Source organism: Telopea speciosissima, chromosome 4 (genome assembly GCF_018873765.1).
Source record: "Telopea speciosissima isolate NSW1024214 ecotype Mountain lineage chromosome 4, Tspe_v1, whole genome shotgun sequence".
Lineage (NCBI taxonomy): Eukaryota > Viridiplantae > Streptophyta > Magnoliopsida > Proteales > Proteaceae > Telopea > Telopea speciosissima.
Genome location: NC_057919.1, coordinates 48,690,056 through 48,705,592, shown reverse-complemented (window position 1 = coordinate 48,705,592; position 15,537 = coordinate 48,690,056). Strand labels below are relative to the sequence as shown.

General features: G+C 48.7%; 1 long non-coding RNA gene across 1 annotated transcript; it reads right to left on the bottom strand.

Moving 5' to 3' along the window:
• Positions 1-14,123: 14,123 nt before the first annotated feature.
• On the bottom strand, positions 14,124-14,416 carry LOC122660495. The gene is made up of 2 exons (XR_006332700.1): positions 14,197-14,416; positions 14,124-14,153 (listed from the first exon to the last, which is right to left on the bottom strand). It is a non-coding gene; the product is annotated as an uncharacterized LOC122660495 (long non-coding RNA).
• Between the last annotated feature and the right edge of the window lie 1,121 nt (positions 14,417-15,537).

Genomic DNA, 15,537 nt, shown 5'->3' with positions numbered 1-15,537 from the left:
TCAAAGGCTAGAGGAGGGTACCCTAAACCTTCCTAAGGTCACAATGTCACTTTCATCCATTGAATCTAGGGAACTCAAGAATTGGATCCCCAAAGTGTATTTCCTAGGGTTTATGGTGAGTGAAACCCTAGCCCAGCAACATGGTGCAATGGGGGTCTCCTAAGGTCATAGTTAGGGTATAAAGTCTCATTAATGGAGTCCATCACACTACCAAGATCATACATTGGGTTCCAAGTGGAACCCTAGGTCAAACCCAACCCAAAATGGAATCCCCAAACCCAAAATAGATAGGGAAGAGGAAGAGAGGGTGAGGGAGCTTACCTCAACCAAGTGGAAGCCAATGCCCACCCTCCAAGTCAGCAAGCTCCAAGTCTCTACCTTCTTCTCTTCCTTTCTCCCTTCTTCCGTGCCCAATCGGTTAGTAGGTTAGAGTTTTAATGACCAATAAATGGTCAAGGTTCCTATTTATAGCAAGTGGCCCTAAGGCCTTGTTTGATTAGGTCCTACATCCATAAAACCCATTTTAATCACAAGCTAAGCCTTGTGGGCCCACTTACATGGCCCAACAAGGTAAGAGAAAGATAAGGGTGCGGTCCACCATGTTCGGGGACATAGCAACGGTGTCCGAGACATGGGCAAGTGGGTCCCACAAGGTTTAAAATACAAAAGGGTCCTTACAGCACAACCAGACTCACAAACAGATTCACTTCCAGTGGGTCCGTTTGTGGATCCGTTCCTACTGTAAAAGTAGAAATCAAAGGGGAAAGTAACCGAGTCTTGGCCTAAAACGGTTGGAAAGTTGAAAAAAAAAAGTTTGACTCTTTAATCCAGTCTGGACTTGTAGCCTATTTGGGTTGAGTAACTAAGTCCGAGGGGTGTTTTTACTTCTAATTCCTTAAAGCCCTCTAGCTTGAGAGTAATTGACCCAAAGCTCGCTACATGATCCATCTAGAAAGCTTAAGGGGTTAGGACATTGCACGGATTGAAGAAGTTAAAAAAAATATATATATATATATATATAATAAAAAAAATAAAGCATGATAATAAATAGTGGGCTTGTGTAACACTTGGACATTATGACATAGCTTAAGATGAGTGATTTTGAATGCATGAGTAGGAGTTGACTAACTTGGAAGAGTTTCTTGTTCTTTGTTTAGGTTTCTTTTGGATTTTACTGACATGCTTAAGGGTTCTTGCTATTGATTCATTGATGGTGATTTTACTTGCTTCTTAGTGATTAAATTAAGCTGATGGAGTGATAAGCAGAGTAGTTTTTATTTTCTTTCACTTGAGACGAGTAATGATGAAAGTTGGGGAGTGTGATCGGGCTGTAAATATTCATGGAAAGTGATATTTAATGTATGTTTTTAATTTATTATTCATGATCAAATAGATATCTCTTTGTAATTTTTATGATTGTAGGCAATTGATGGCAGCCCGAGGATTTGTAGCAAGCAAAGTCGAACCTAATTTGGTGGGCCGGATGTAGTTTTAGAAGTTTTGGGGGAGAAAAATGTAAAAAATGTAATAATTTTAAGTGATAGGGAAAAAAGGAGATTTCACGGAGGGAAAAGAGAAGAGAAGGATTTTGTTAATTTTTCTCCAAGACACCCCCTTCTCCTCTCTTCCTCACGTTTCTCTCTCCCTATCTTTCCTTTCTTTTTTTCTTCTCTTTCTTCTCTCTCCCTTTTTCCAAAATCCTTCTTATTTTCTCTCCCTTTTCCCCAAATCTCTAATCTTTCCTAAAACCCCTCCATGTTCCCATCTTTCCTAAACTCTCTTGAAATTTCTCTCATCCCACTACGGTTTCCCATCCTTCCTAAATTCCATCCCTCCTAAAATTCCTCTAACTTCTTCCAAGTGCTCCCCACTTCTCTCTCCCATCTCTCCTAAATTTCCTCTCTCTTCCCTAAATCAATCCTAATCTCTCTTCCCTCAAATCTCTCTATAATTCCCCATGCTCTCACATCTGTTGCGTGTGAAAACCTCCGTCGCCTGGTTCGCCCACGGAAGAGCCTGCAACAACCGAGTGAGCGCAAGAGAGCCGGTGTGGCTCCGGCCTAGGATTTTCTGATGCTCGAGTCAAGTTTCCAGTGCAACAGCGTAACAGCTAGTAAAAGTGAGATGAGCGTTTGAGCTCCATACCTGAGTATTTATAGAATGAGGTGAAGCGTTTGGAGGAGTCCTTGTATGGTAAGAGTCCTCTGTTGGTAGGGCTCTTTCGTACGGGGCGGAGTGGAGAGTTATTTTTGGGGTCGGACTCTCACTAAGGTAAGAGTCCTTATTGGAGTGTAACTCCGTATCGTGGTGGGGATCGTAGTTCGATTCTTATCCCGCAATTGTCGGGGCATGCTGATGTGGCTCCTATTCCCCGGGTGGGCCATTATTGTTTCTTCTGGGGAGGGCTCTGCCTCGGGCGGCCGAAGCCTCGGTGCTCGACCTCAGAAGGTCGTGGCTTCGGTGCTCGGCATCGGTCTTAGCCTTGGGTGGTCATAGCCGTGGCCTCAGTGCTCGGCTTTGGACAATCTTGGCCTCGGTGCTCGGCCTCGGCCTCGGCATATGTGGTATGGACATTGCCTCTGGTCATGTAGGAGCTCGGCCGAATCATGGCACTTTATCTGTGGCTGACTTGTGTGGGCTCAGCTTAGGGCTCGGCAGGCCTGAGCCTCGACCATGGAACTTGGCCACGTTGGGGAGATCGCTTTCTTGCTTCGTACCGGTGTAACGCCGCGCACCTGGTGCTCGGCAAGGCAAGAAATGAAATGCGGCCTCTCTCCGGGTGAACGGTTCTGCCCGATTTCGGTTGGCTCGGCTCGGTCCAGGGATTTGGCCTCAGCACATCTACGTGGTGACCTCTGGTTGGTGGGGAGATTTATGACTCATCACAGGCCCCCCACTCATCAAGGGTCGATTCGGCCTTGATGAGTAGAACCTCTCCGTCTGCTGTCGATTCTTCTCCGCGGCCGAGTCTAAGCTCTCTTTTCCTTCGATGATTTGATGCTGTATGGACCGACAGTTGGGGTGCCAGTGCCACGTCACTCAACGCCATTATAGCTCTCAAGAATTCGAACTGTCTTTTGATCTGGTCCCTTGAATTTTACTGAGTTCTTTTCAGCCGTTGGATCTTGGCAACTCAGAGGCTATAAATAGGCGACCCTTCTTCTCTTATTCTTCACTGTTTCAAATCTTGAAGTGCTTGGCTAGCTCAAAGTCTTCAGCTCGTCAAGTGCTCGACGTCGTCAGCTTCTTAGTTCGTGTTCAGCTCGTCTTTGAAGCTTCCTCAATTAGTAAGTCCTCTCTGCCCATTATGTCAGTCGGTAGTAGTTGCGAGGGTGAAGTACTCGCCAGAGTGGGTGAGGGTGTGGGTCTGAGCCGAGAGCTCGCAGCCCGTTCTCCCACTATAGACTTGTTGGGCTCAACCTTGGATGAGCCTGCCGTGTTGGAGTCAAGCCAGGCCGATGTTGTCGAGGTCCCCCTAGCCTTGGAGTCCAACCATGAGGCCCAGCCAATTTTTAAAGACCGAGCTGAGTGCTCGGGTTCATCTTCAACGGACGACGATGAGTCCGTGGGAGAGAGGTCTTTCCCAAGATGGGGTCGGCTCGGTCGAATCTTCCACTAAAGTACCCATGCCAGAAGAGGGAAGCATCGGCACAGTTGAGAGTACGGTCACCAAGGCCGACCTCAGACGTTTGAGGGCTATCTATGCCATTCCCGAGAACATCCGCCTTCGAGTCCCCACCCTGGGCAGATGGCCTACTTCATCCGGCCCAGCGAGGTGGCCCTGTATGAGATAGCATTCAGGTACGCTTTTAGGTTCCAAGTGCTTGGACTGGTGGACCAGATCTTGAACCATTTTCACCTCTCTCCAGGTCAGCTGCCGCCAAACATGTGGTTGCTGCTGTACGGCTTCCACGTCTTCTTTCGCGAGATGGGCCAAGCCACGAGCGTGGCCCTCTTCTCTCGGCTCTATTACTTGAAGAAGTCCTCAGAGAAGGGGTGGTACTACTTCACCCGCCGTGTGAAGAAGGGTTCGGTTCTGAGCAACCACAAGTTCTTAGTCGGGGTGCCGACCTTCAACAAGTACTATAAGCCTTGGTTCTTCTTTGCTTTCGTCCCTGACTACCCCTTCCAAACCAAGTGGAAGGAGAATCATCTGGGTTATGTCAATAGGGTATTGCCTCTGAATGAGAACGAGTTGATCTCAGTCGATCTGATTCTTCAGCAACAGCCCTTTGACATCCAGCAACTCCTCAATGAGGGGTTTCTTTAAAGGTGGAACCTGACCCCCAGTAGGGTATCCGAGCCGAGCTCTTGACTTGTATTTTTCTTTTAGCATGCTCTAATTTCTCTTTCTTTCCTTTGGCAGTGGTCGGCCACATTCCCCCAATGGACTCAGCTCGGCTCAAGGTCGAGCTTGTCAAGGATAGGAGGAGGAAGACCGCTGAGAAGAAGGCGATGAAGGGCAAGGGCATGCTGCCGAGCGCGACAGACACCATGGTCAGTCTCGAGGTTGGGAAGGGTAAGGACCCCGCGGGTTCGTCGAGAAAAGGGAAGGGTCGAAGGGGCGAGAAGAGCCTGTCGAGGGATGGGAAACGGCCAAAAATATCCATCAACCTCACGACTGGAAACCTCCCTGGGTCCCCTCGCCTCCAGATGTTGCTCGATTGGCCTTGGGGAGGGCCCCGGCCAGCAACGTCCCGATTAGGCCGAGCTGGCATCTTTTCCCCGAGGACTCCACCCTGACCTCGGCTACACATGCTAAGGAGTGGCTTGACACGAGCCGGCTTCCCGCGGATAAGGAAATGCTCGAGAGGTTGTCTGATCCAGAGCTCCTTTCCACCCTATTTCAGGACTTTAACATGGTAAGTTCCTGCTCGGTTCCTACTAGGTGACCCAACCTGTTGGGCTCGGCTTTGCTAATGCTCGGACATCTTTTTGTAGGGGTTTTCCAAGGCGGTGGAGACCCTTCTCTGGTTCGAGCGGCTCCTGACCGTGAATTCTTCCCTCGAGGTCCAATATGAGTAGGCCAACAAGAATGCTCGTGAGGCTGTCTTGAAGCACCGCAAGGCCACGGAGAAGCTCAAAATCACCAAGGCTAAGGTCCAGAGCCTTAAGGAGGAGGTGGCCAAGCATAAGAAGGAGGTCGAGGCTTTGAGGGGTCAGCTCAGCCAAGCCAGAGAGAAGGCCAAGGCTAATCTGAAACGTGCCTGGGCTGAAGCAGTGAACTAATACCTCCTGTCCAAGGATTACGCTGAGGTGTGCCACAGCATGAGGAAACCTTCTTATGCCGAAGGTTATGATACGGGCCGGGCTGATCTGTTGACCGAGCTCCGCACTACCTACCCTAACCTCAACCTCTCCCAATTTGACGACTATTCAGTCATCGTGGTGGAGGAGCTGGGAAATGAGGAAGGGGTTGAGGTTATGCAGATTCGGGCCACCGAGGTTGCCCCAACGGCTGCTGCCTCCATCATAGCCGAGCATACTACCGAGGTCACCGCCGAGGATGTCTGTAAGGACTCCGTCGAGGAGACCACCGTCTGAAAACTTTTGCTCTTATTGCGTCCGCTGTACTTGTCCCTGTGCTCAGGGTTTTTGTCAATAGTTTTTTTTTATTTTTTTCAAATGTACTGAGCCGAAAGACTTCTCTTTGTACTGCGCCGAGCTATCGGCTCTTAATGAATGAAATATCTTTTCTTCCAAATTTGTCTGTGTTTGTGCTCGGGAATTTTCTCTTTTTGCTATTTTGTCAGCATCGCCCCCATATTCGAGTACCGCGGCTGAGCAGTCAGTCTGGCAGCTCGACGAAGGCCAAGGTGCGCGATCGAGGCCTAGTTCCCGACCGAGGTTAATGCCTTGGTGAATTTTCTAGCACAAGTTATCAGTTCGGCTCGGCCGCTGTCTCTGACGTCGGTGTTCGTCTGCTGACCCGAGCCATTTAGTGGGCCGAGCTCCTTGCCTTATGTAATTTTCTATTTTATCGCGGGAGAACATATGCTCGGCCGTCATGCTCGGCTCTTGAGATGGCTAATCTCATGACTAGCCTCGTGGGTCAGCCAACCTATGAGAGTTGGTCTTATGACTTTGTTGCCGACCTAAGAGGGTCGGTCTTTGTGGTCGGCCAACCTATGAGGATTGGTCTTATGACTCGTCTGTCGACCTGTGAGGGTAGGTCTTCAACCTCGGTCAGTCTATGAGGACTGGTCTTATGACTTGTCTGCCGACCTATGAGGGTCAGTCTTCTACGTCAGCCAGTCTATGAGGACTGGTCTTATGACTCGGCATGTTTTAGACTCGAAATAAACTATGGAAGGGAGGAGAATCCTTATTTATTGACTTTCAAAGCCGAGGCCGAAGCCGAGTACATAAGTGTTTGGATTGAGCCGAACTGAAAAGATTTCTTCAGACTGAGCCGAGCTGAATAGAATACTTATTGGAAAAATTTCTTCAAAATTTTCGAGTTCCAAGGCCTCGGTATCTTCTACCCCCCGGAGTCTTCAAGCGATACATCTCTGCGCAGATTTGCTTAGAGACTATATACGGTCCCTCCCAATTTGGCACTAACTTTCCTTGCTGTCTTAGTTGGGACGCGCTGAGCTTTCTTAGGATGAGGTCACCTTGGAGAAAATGATGTTCCTTTGCTCTCGAGTCATAGTACCTTGTCGTCTTCTGTTGGTAAGTTGTGTTCCAAAGCAAAGCGCTCTCTCGAACATCATCGAGGAAATCAAGATTGGCCCTGAGTCCATCTTCATATGTTTTCTCGCCAAAGTTGAGCACTCGATACGATGAGGCCTTGACCTCTACTGGGGTGAGGGCTTCAGTGCCGTATGCTAGCCAAAATCGGCTTTCTCCCGTGGGTGTTCTCACTGTCGTCCGATAGGCCCAAAGGATGCTCGGGAGCTCTTCCACCCACCTTCCTTTGGCTTCATCCAGTCTTCTTTTGATCCCCGCAAGTAGTGTTCAGTTTGACACTTCCACTTGTCCATTGGCTTGTGGATGAGCTATCGAGACAGGACAAAAATCGATGTAGAAGTGCTTACAAAACTCCCAGAAGCTCGGTTTATTGAATTACGCACCATTATCAGTGATGAGTACTTTGGGTAGCCCAAATCGATAGATAACCTTGTCTCGGAAGAATTTCTCCATGCTATTCTCAGTGATGGTGGCCAAGGGCTCGGCCTCAACCCACTTGGTGAAGTAGTCAATGGCCACGACCACGTATTTTTTTATTTCCAGAAGCTGGGGTAAAGTCTTCGAGAATGTCCATCCCCCATATAGTAAAAGGAATCGGACTCAGCATAGAGGTCAGCTTCGTTGCAGGTCGGCTCGGTACTGGTGCGAAGAGCTGACACTTCTCACATGTCTTCACATACTTCATGGTTTCTTCTTGCATTCTCGGCTAGTAGAACCCTTGTCGAAGTATCTTGTATGCTAATGCTCAGCCTCTCATGTGTCTCCCGCATATTCCTTCGTGCACTTTGTCCAAGGCGTACTCAGCCCCTTTTGGCTCAAGGCACTGGAGGAGAGGGGCCGAGATAGCTCTCTTGTCTAATATGTCGTCGACCATTATGTACTATGCCGCTTGGATCTTAACTTTCCTTGCTTCATCTCGATTCTTCGGGAGTTGTTCGTTCTCCAAATAGTTGATGATTGGGTCCATCTAGGTCGGCCTGTCTTCTTCGATGTGCTTGACACCTTCTTCTTGTAAGGATGGCTTCTCAAGAATCTCTATGTATACTGATCGGCTTAGATTCGGGAGGTCGGCCTTGGCCAACCGTGAGAGGGAGTCAGCTATAGCATTTTTTTGCCTCGGTATTCAAGTCATCTCAAAGTGCTCGAGCTCGGAGATCAGTGCTCGGGCTCGGCTCAAGTATGCCATCATTCTTTCATCCTTAGCTTCGTACTCACCGTTGACTTAGTTGACCACAAGTTGGGAGTCGCTTTGTACTTTTAGTCACTTCGTACTTTTAGTCGCTCGACGCCTACAGCCTTGCTCACTCGGAGCCCGGCTAGGAGGGCTTCATACTCGACCTCATTGTTCGAGGCTGGGAACTTGAATCTCAAGGCGTATTGGATGCGGAAACCCTAGGGGCTAACCAACATCAAGCCCTCTCCACACCCACTAGAATTGCTCTAACCGTCAACATTCATGATCCATGATTGTTCAGCTTCGGGCTCGACCTCAGTCTCTACCGTTGATTCGGCATCCCTAACCTCGGGGTCGGGTATAGTGCATTCCGTTATGAAATCTGCCAGAGTTTGTCCCTTTATCACCATCCTTGGCTGGTAGCTCATGTATTACTCGCTCAACTCTACTGCCCATGCGACCAACCGACCCGACACATCTGGCTTGTGTAGTATCTTCTTGAGGGGTTGATCGGTTAACACCGTGATTGGATGAGCTTGAAAGAATGGCTTCAGTTTCCTAGCAGCCGTGACAAGGGCAAATGCTACCTTCTCAAACTTGGAGTATCTAGTCTCAGCATCGACGAAAAACATGGCTAATATAGTATATGGGCTTTTGTGCTCAGCCCTCCTCCCTGACCAATACCGCGCTGATCGAGATCGGGGTCACGACAAGGTAAATTTGAAGTTCTTCTTTAGGCATGGGTCGGGAGAGTAGAGGCGGATTCTCCAAGTACTTCTTCAGGTCTTCAAAAGGTTGTTGGCACTCATCGGTCCATTTGAAATCCTTCGGGCTTCGAATGTTCTTCAGAGTTTTGAAGAATGGGAGACACTTGTAGGCCAATTTTGACATGAACCATGCTAGTGCCGCAACTCATCCGTTCAGCCTTTGTACTTCTCAGATCGTCCTTGGGGTGCTCATCTCTTGAATTGCTTTAATCTTTGTCAGGTTGGCCTCGATACCTCGTATGGAGACCATGAAGCCAAGGAATTTCCCCGAGGTTACGCCGAAAGCGCACTTGGCAGGGTTCAGCTTCATTTGGATCTTCCTGAGCACGCCGAAGGCCTCTTCCAGGTTGGCCAAATGATGCTCGGCCTTCAAGCTCTTAACCAACATGTCATCTAAATAGACTTCCATATTTCTGCCGATTTGGGCACGAAATATGTAGTTCACCAGCCGCTGGTATGTTTCTCCGATGTTATTCAATCCGAACGGCATGACCTTGTAGCAAAACTTTCTTGGTCGGTTCGAAAAGCCGTGTAGGACTCGTCATCCTCATGCATTAGAATTTGATTGTAGCCGAAGTACGCATCCATGAAGCTCAGCATCTCATGCCCGGCAGTGGCGTCGATCAAGAGGTCGATCCGAGGTAGTGGGTACTCGTCTTCCGGGCATACCTTGTTGAGGTCGGTATAATCAACGCACATTCTCCACTTTCCGTTTGGTTTGGGAACCATAACAACGTTCTGCAACCAAGTCGGGAACTTCTTTTCTCGGATGAACCCTGATCGTTGGAGCTTCTCTACTTCTTCCTTGATCACGGCTTGCCGGTTGAGGGCGTAATTCCTTCTCTTCTGTTGAATTGGCTTTCGGCTTGGATCCACATGGAGTCTGTGCTTGGCTATGTGCCTCGGTATGCCCAACATGTCGGCAGCTGACCAGGCGAAGACATCGGCATTCACCTTCAAGAAGTTTTTGAGCAGATTCTTTTATTCCTCGCTCAATAATGATCCGAGTTGTACCATCTTTGTTGGATCTTCGTCGCTGAGGGAGAATGGGATGAGGTCTTTGCAGGCCCTCCGCGCCTTTCAGACTTTTACTGAGCCCATCCCACTGGTCTTTAGGGAGGTGCTTGGCGTACATTGCCATTCCTCGGACATTCCCCTTGTTTTGGGTTGACAAAGGCGGCGTAGCACTCCCGGGCTTTCTTTTGATCACCCCGGATTTCTTCGATGCCATTCTCCGTGGGGAATTTCATCTTCAAATGCATCGGCGAGATTATGGCTTGGAGAGCGGTCAGTGATGGGCGGCCGAGTATGGCGTTGAAAGCCACCACCGACCGTACTACCATGAACTTGAATTGGATTTTGACATGGAGCTTGGATGAACATGACTAGTAAATCAATTGAGCCCTTGATTGTAGCGGCGGCCCCCAAGAACCCATGAAGGGAAGTTCCTTCCGGCTTGAGTGCATCATCGCCAAAGCCGAATTGTGGGTACGCGTCTAGCGACATAAGGTCCACGGATGCGCCCGTATCAACCAATACCCAATGAACGGGTCTCCATGCAATTTCCACCTGCACCACTAAAGCATCATCGTGAGGCAGACTTATACCTTTGAAGTAGGCCTCGGTGAAGGAGATTGTTGCTTCAGACTTTGGCTTTTTGCTCAGCATCTCTGTGACCCCTATGAACCGCGCATTCACCTTGGCCTTCCGTGTAGAATCTTATCCGGGCCCTCCAAGGATAGTGTATATGGGGGATCCCTTATCATTGCTCGGCTCTGATCCATCACCTTTCTTTTCGATTTGGTCCTTGGGATTGTCGTGCCCGGCCCTTCGGCCATCTGTCCTCGACTCGATCTTTCTCCTGTCGCAATCCTCAGGTCATCAACCCCCACGTTCTTCCTGACCTCCTTTGACATACTGCTTCAGGTGCCCTGCCTTAATCAGCTTTTCAATTTCCCTTTTCAGTTGATAACAATCCTTGGTGTCGTGACCGGTGTCCTTGTGGTATTGACAATACTTGTTGGGATTCCGAGATGACCTGGCCTGCATCGGTCGAGGTCGGCAGATGTACCCGTTGTCTTGTATTTGCATCAAGATTTCCTTCTACGACGTATTTAAAGGAGTGTAATTGGGGCTCCAAGCTCAGTCGGTTCTCTTGGCTCGACGGTCAATCTTGGGCCGCTTTTCATCTTTACGATCATCAGTCATCGGCCTTTTCTTCTCAACCTTCCCTTCGTTCCCCTTCTGAGCTTGGAGTACTTTCGCCATGTTTACGAATTCATTGCACCTCTCCAGGAGCTCGGCCATGTTGTTTGTCGGCTTTCTGGCCAAGTCCTTGATGAGTTCCATGTCAGAGAGCCCGTTGTTCATCGCAGTATGGGTCGTGGCCTCATCCAAATCCTTGATGTCTAAGGACTCTTTGTTGAAACGCAGGACGAACGCTCGGATCGACTCATCATCCCGCTGCTTCACGCTAAGGAGGTTGACCGTCGTCTTCTTGTGCTTCATGCTACTCTGGAAGCGCGTCATAAAGGCTCGGTAGAGCTAGGCAAAGCTTGTTATGGAGTTCAACGGCAGCCACGAGAACCATGAGGTCGCCGCGCCCTTGAGAGACGAGGGGAAAGCCCGATAAGAGATAATTTTTATTCCCCCGTACATAGTCATCATCGCGTTGAAGTAATTGATGTGATCTGTTGGGTCCGTGGTTCCATCATACCGGCCGAAGGGGGGCAGCTTGAACCCGATGGGCAATGGCGCGGTCATGATCTCGGGAGGATAAGGGTGCTGCCCCACCAGTGAGTAGGCGTCCGGGGTCACCTGTTTCTTCAGTCCCTTAACCTGCTCGGCCAACTCTCATAGCCTCCTTTCCAGCTCAGTTTTGGGCGCTCGGCTGTTCGGCTCATCAGCTCGGTACAAGTTGTCCTCTTCATTCGGTTGAGGTCGGCCATTCTGCCCCTCAGCTCGGGATCAGCTCGCTCGATCGTCCCAATGAGGTCAGCCATTCTGGTCAGCTCGATCAGCATCACCCCTCCTTATTCTTCTTTCCACCTGGAAATTGGACCCACGGGGGCTTCTCGACTGCTCTTCTCAGAGAGGCGGGCTTCGGCGTCGGGGGGCTACCTCCTGTTATTCTCGGTTTGCCCTCGATTGTCCGTCCTCTCAGAGCCGGCCTAAAAATATCGATCTTCTCGCTACCAATGCCGTTGGTTCGATCTCTCCCCTTGCCCTCGGGCTTTGACGATGCTCCTGCTCATCCAGCCGAGCACTCCTGTTAGGACGCGGGGGAGGAGTTTTCTGACGGGGTGGATGAGACGAAGCTGCTCGGCTCGGCCAGACGCCGACCACCATTCTGCTGCAAGTTTCCCTTGATGAGCACTAGCGCCAAGGGGGTGCGACTGGTGGCTGGCCTAGCAACCCGCCCTGGGCCATCTATCCCATGAGAGTTCGTAGCATCTCGTTGGTATGCAGCAGTTGAAGCTGAACGTCCATGACTTGTCGATTGTTCTCCGGGGCTTCCGAATCCAAACTTCCCGGCATGGGTGGTGGCAACGGTAAATTCAGCCTAGATGGTTCGGATCGGCCCTCGGCCGTCCTTCTGTTGTCGTGTCCAACACACTTCTGCCATTTCCACCATCCACCGGGGGAATCGGGTTAGCCGTGGTGCCTGCGCTGGCCTGCGCTCCTCCCCCTCGTGGGGGTCTTCCGGTCGCCCCTTACCGCGATGTTTCAGGGGGTGGCGAGTGTCTCGCCTGCCTATCAGGTTGCGGCTCATCCCCGCCAGTGGCGGAGCTGTGCTGTCCTGATCTTGTTTGCACTACCATTGTCTTCGCACCTTGGATTGGCAGAAATGACGATGACTAGTTGACGTCGTTCCCATAGACGGTGCCAAATCTGTTGCATGTGAAAACCTCCATCGCCCGGTTCGTCCACGGAAGAGCCTACAAAAATCGAGTGAGCGCAAGAGAGCCGGTGTGGCTCCAGCCTAGGATTCTTCGACGCTCGAGTTAGGTCTCCAGTGCAACAGCGTAACAGCTAGTAAAAGTGAGATGAGCGTTTGAGCTCCATACCTGAGTATTTATAGAATAAGGTGAGGTGGTTGGAGGAGTCCTTGTATGGTAAGAGTCCTCTGTTGGTAGGGCTCTTCCGCGCGGGGCGGAGTGGAGAGTTATTTTCGAGGTCGGACTCTCACTAAGGTAAGAGTCCTTATTGGAGTGTAACTCTGTATTGTGGTGGGGATCGAAGCTCGATTCTTATCCCGTAATTATCGGGGCATGTTGATGTGGCTTCGATTCCCTGGGTGGGCCATTATTGTTGCTTCTGGGGAGGGCTCTGCCTCGGGCTGCCGAGGCCTCGGCGCTCAACCTCGGACGGTCGTGGCCTCAGTGCTAGGCCTTGGTCTCAACCTCGGGTGGTCATAGCTGTGGCCTCAGTGCTCGGCTTTGGACAACCGTGGCCTCGGTTCTCGGCCTCGGCCTCGGCATATGTGGCATGGACATTGCCTCTGGTCATGCAGGAGCTCGGCCGAATCATGGCACTCTATCTATGACCAACTTGTGTGGGCTCAGCTCAAGGCTCGGCAGGCCTGAGCCTCGGCCATGGAACTTGGCCATGTTGGGGAGATCGCTTTCTTGCTCCGCGCCGGTGTAGCACCGCACACCGGGTGCTCGGCCAGGCAAGAAATGAAATGCCGCCTCTCTCCGGGTGAAAGGTTCGGCCCGGTCTCGGATGGCTCAGCTCGGTCCTGGGATTTGGCCTCAGCACATCTACGTGGCGACCTCTGGTTGGTGGGGAGATTTATGACTCATCAACATCCTTACCAAAACCCCTACACGATTCCCTAAACCCTCTCCGGTTCTATCTCTCCTTTCTCTCTCCCCAAAGCACTCCATGATCCTATCTCACCCATCTCATGTTTTCTCTCTCCAATCCCCACACGATTCTCTCTATCCCCAAATCCCAACTCCTCTATCTCTCCATCTCTCTCACGCTTTATTTTTATTTGTTCCTTTTTGTTTACTCTTATTAGGTTCTTACGGACTAGACTCTAATGCTCTCAGTCCATGATCTAGCATAGCAGCCCTTCCCTCTTCCACCATTATTCTTCTCTTCTCAAACCTTTTCTTCTTCTTCCAACGTTTTCTACCTGGACAGCAACTCGTAGAGATCGTGAAGCACACCTCCATCCAGCGCCTCCATTGAGCACCATCGCTCAACATTGCATCAATTCAGCCTCTTACGTTTTGACTCCATGGGTCATCATCTCTAAAGCGTCCTCCTGTTGATTCATACTATGAGTGGCTTAGTCTCCTTTCCATCCTTAGGTTTAGATGAAATTTTGGTTGATTATTATTAGATTTCTAGTTGTAAAGCATACTTAATTGTTTGATGTTAAAGACCCCTTCCCTTGTGGAAGATTTTTAATAGTTAAATCAATTTAGAATATTTGTCTCTGTGATTCACTTGTTCTATTCAAACAATGGTTTCTTTGTATGTGATTTTTGGCAAACACTGACAATAGCCTTTAACAAATCAAACTAAGCATGCTAAGCGAAAGCGATAGACAATAGTGTTTGACAGGATAGGTTATAGTTAGGGTAGCCTAGAATCATATTTCTTTTTGTGGTTGCATTGGAACTTGTAGTTCTAGTGAACCAGAGTATGAGTCAGAAATTAGGTAATAATGCCAAAACGGATTCAAAACCTAAGGATAGTTTCTTCTCATTAATTCACCTCTTTGTTAATTAGTTTTAATTTAATTTTGAATTTTGCAAATTTGATTTTCAAAACAACATTCACATCAATTTTAGTAAATTTAGCATTTCAGTTCCCCGTGGATTCGATCCCTATTTATCACTATTCTAATTAGTTTACTTAGGGTTTATTTTTTATCTCTTAACGACATGATCAGATAAACATTGAAATTTTGGGAATGTTTCTTTATTTGCATATTGAATGTCATGCATGCATGTGTGATATTTGTTTTAAATCACATTAATAGAATTGAACTTGTTAAATTATTTTCTATTCTTGTCTGTGTATATGGAAATGGTTATGGATAATGTTGAGATATCATGGTGTGTTGGAAAGCATGCCAATAAAATGTTAGACTAGATGCCGTAGTCGGCTTGAAAATGAGGTGTGTGGTGGCCCGTAGTATGGGATGCGATTGGCACCACTCAACTTATACAATGCCATATAGAAAGCATGTGGCTAGGGTTTCACACTCCTGTATGCTACAATTCTTACCAACAGGGATTCAGGTGTTGGGTAGTCAAAGCTCTCAATTGGCTGAGGAATTGTCATCTGTCTAGTGTAGGGTTGACTTTGGCTATCGGGGTCTACCAATGAGTGATATGCGATGCCATGACCTATACAGGCTCCAGGGTAACAATTGAGGTCTCAACACGATGATTGATGTGAAGAAGTTGTATATGTTTCTCGAGTTGTTACTGTAGCATAAGCTTAGAGACTTAGTCATTGATGCTAGGTGGTTAAAAGATAAAAGCTGACTCATGCATTTAGGATCAAGTACTTTGCGATTGCTTCTATGGTTTATCCTCATTCATTGGGCTCAATGGAGCTCACCCCCGTGGAATTACTCCTTTTAGATAATCATGCCGGTGGATATTACGTTGTCAGAGAGGATTATTTAGAGTCGAGCGATGATGGTGGAATTGACTATGCTGGTTTGGATCCAGAGGGGCATGATTCGAATTGTGCTTGTAATTTTTGTACTGCTGTGTGACATGACATGATATTGGATACTTCTTTTTGACGTTTTTATAATATCCTTTTGGTAGATAAGAATCCACTATAAATATTAGTCATTCTTACGAGATACCTCTGGGCTATGCATGTATGCAATCTAGGTTATGGGAATATCAAAATTGTAAATATTTGTAA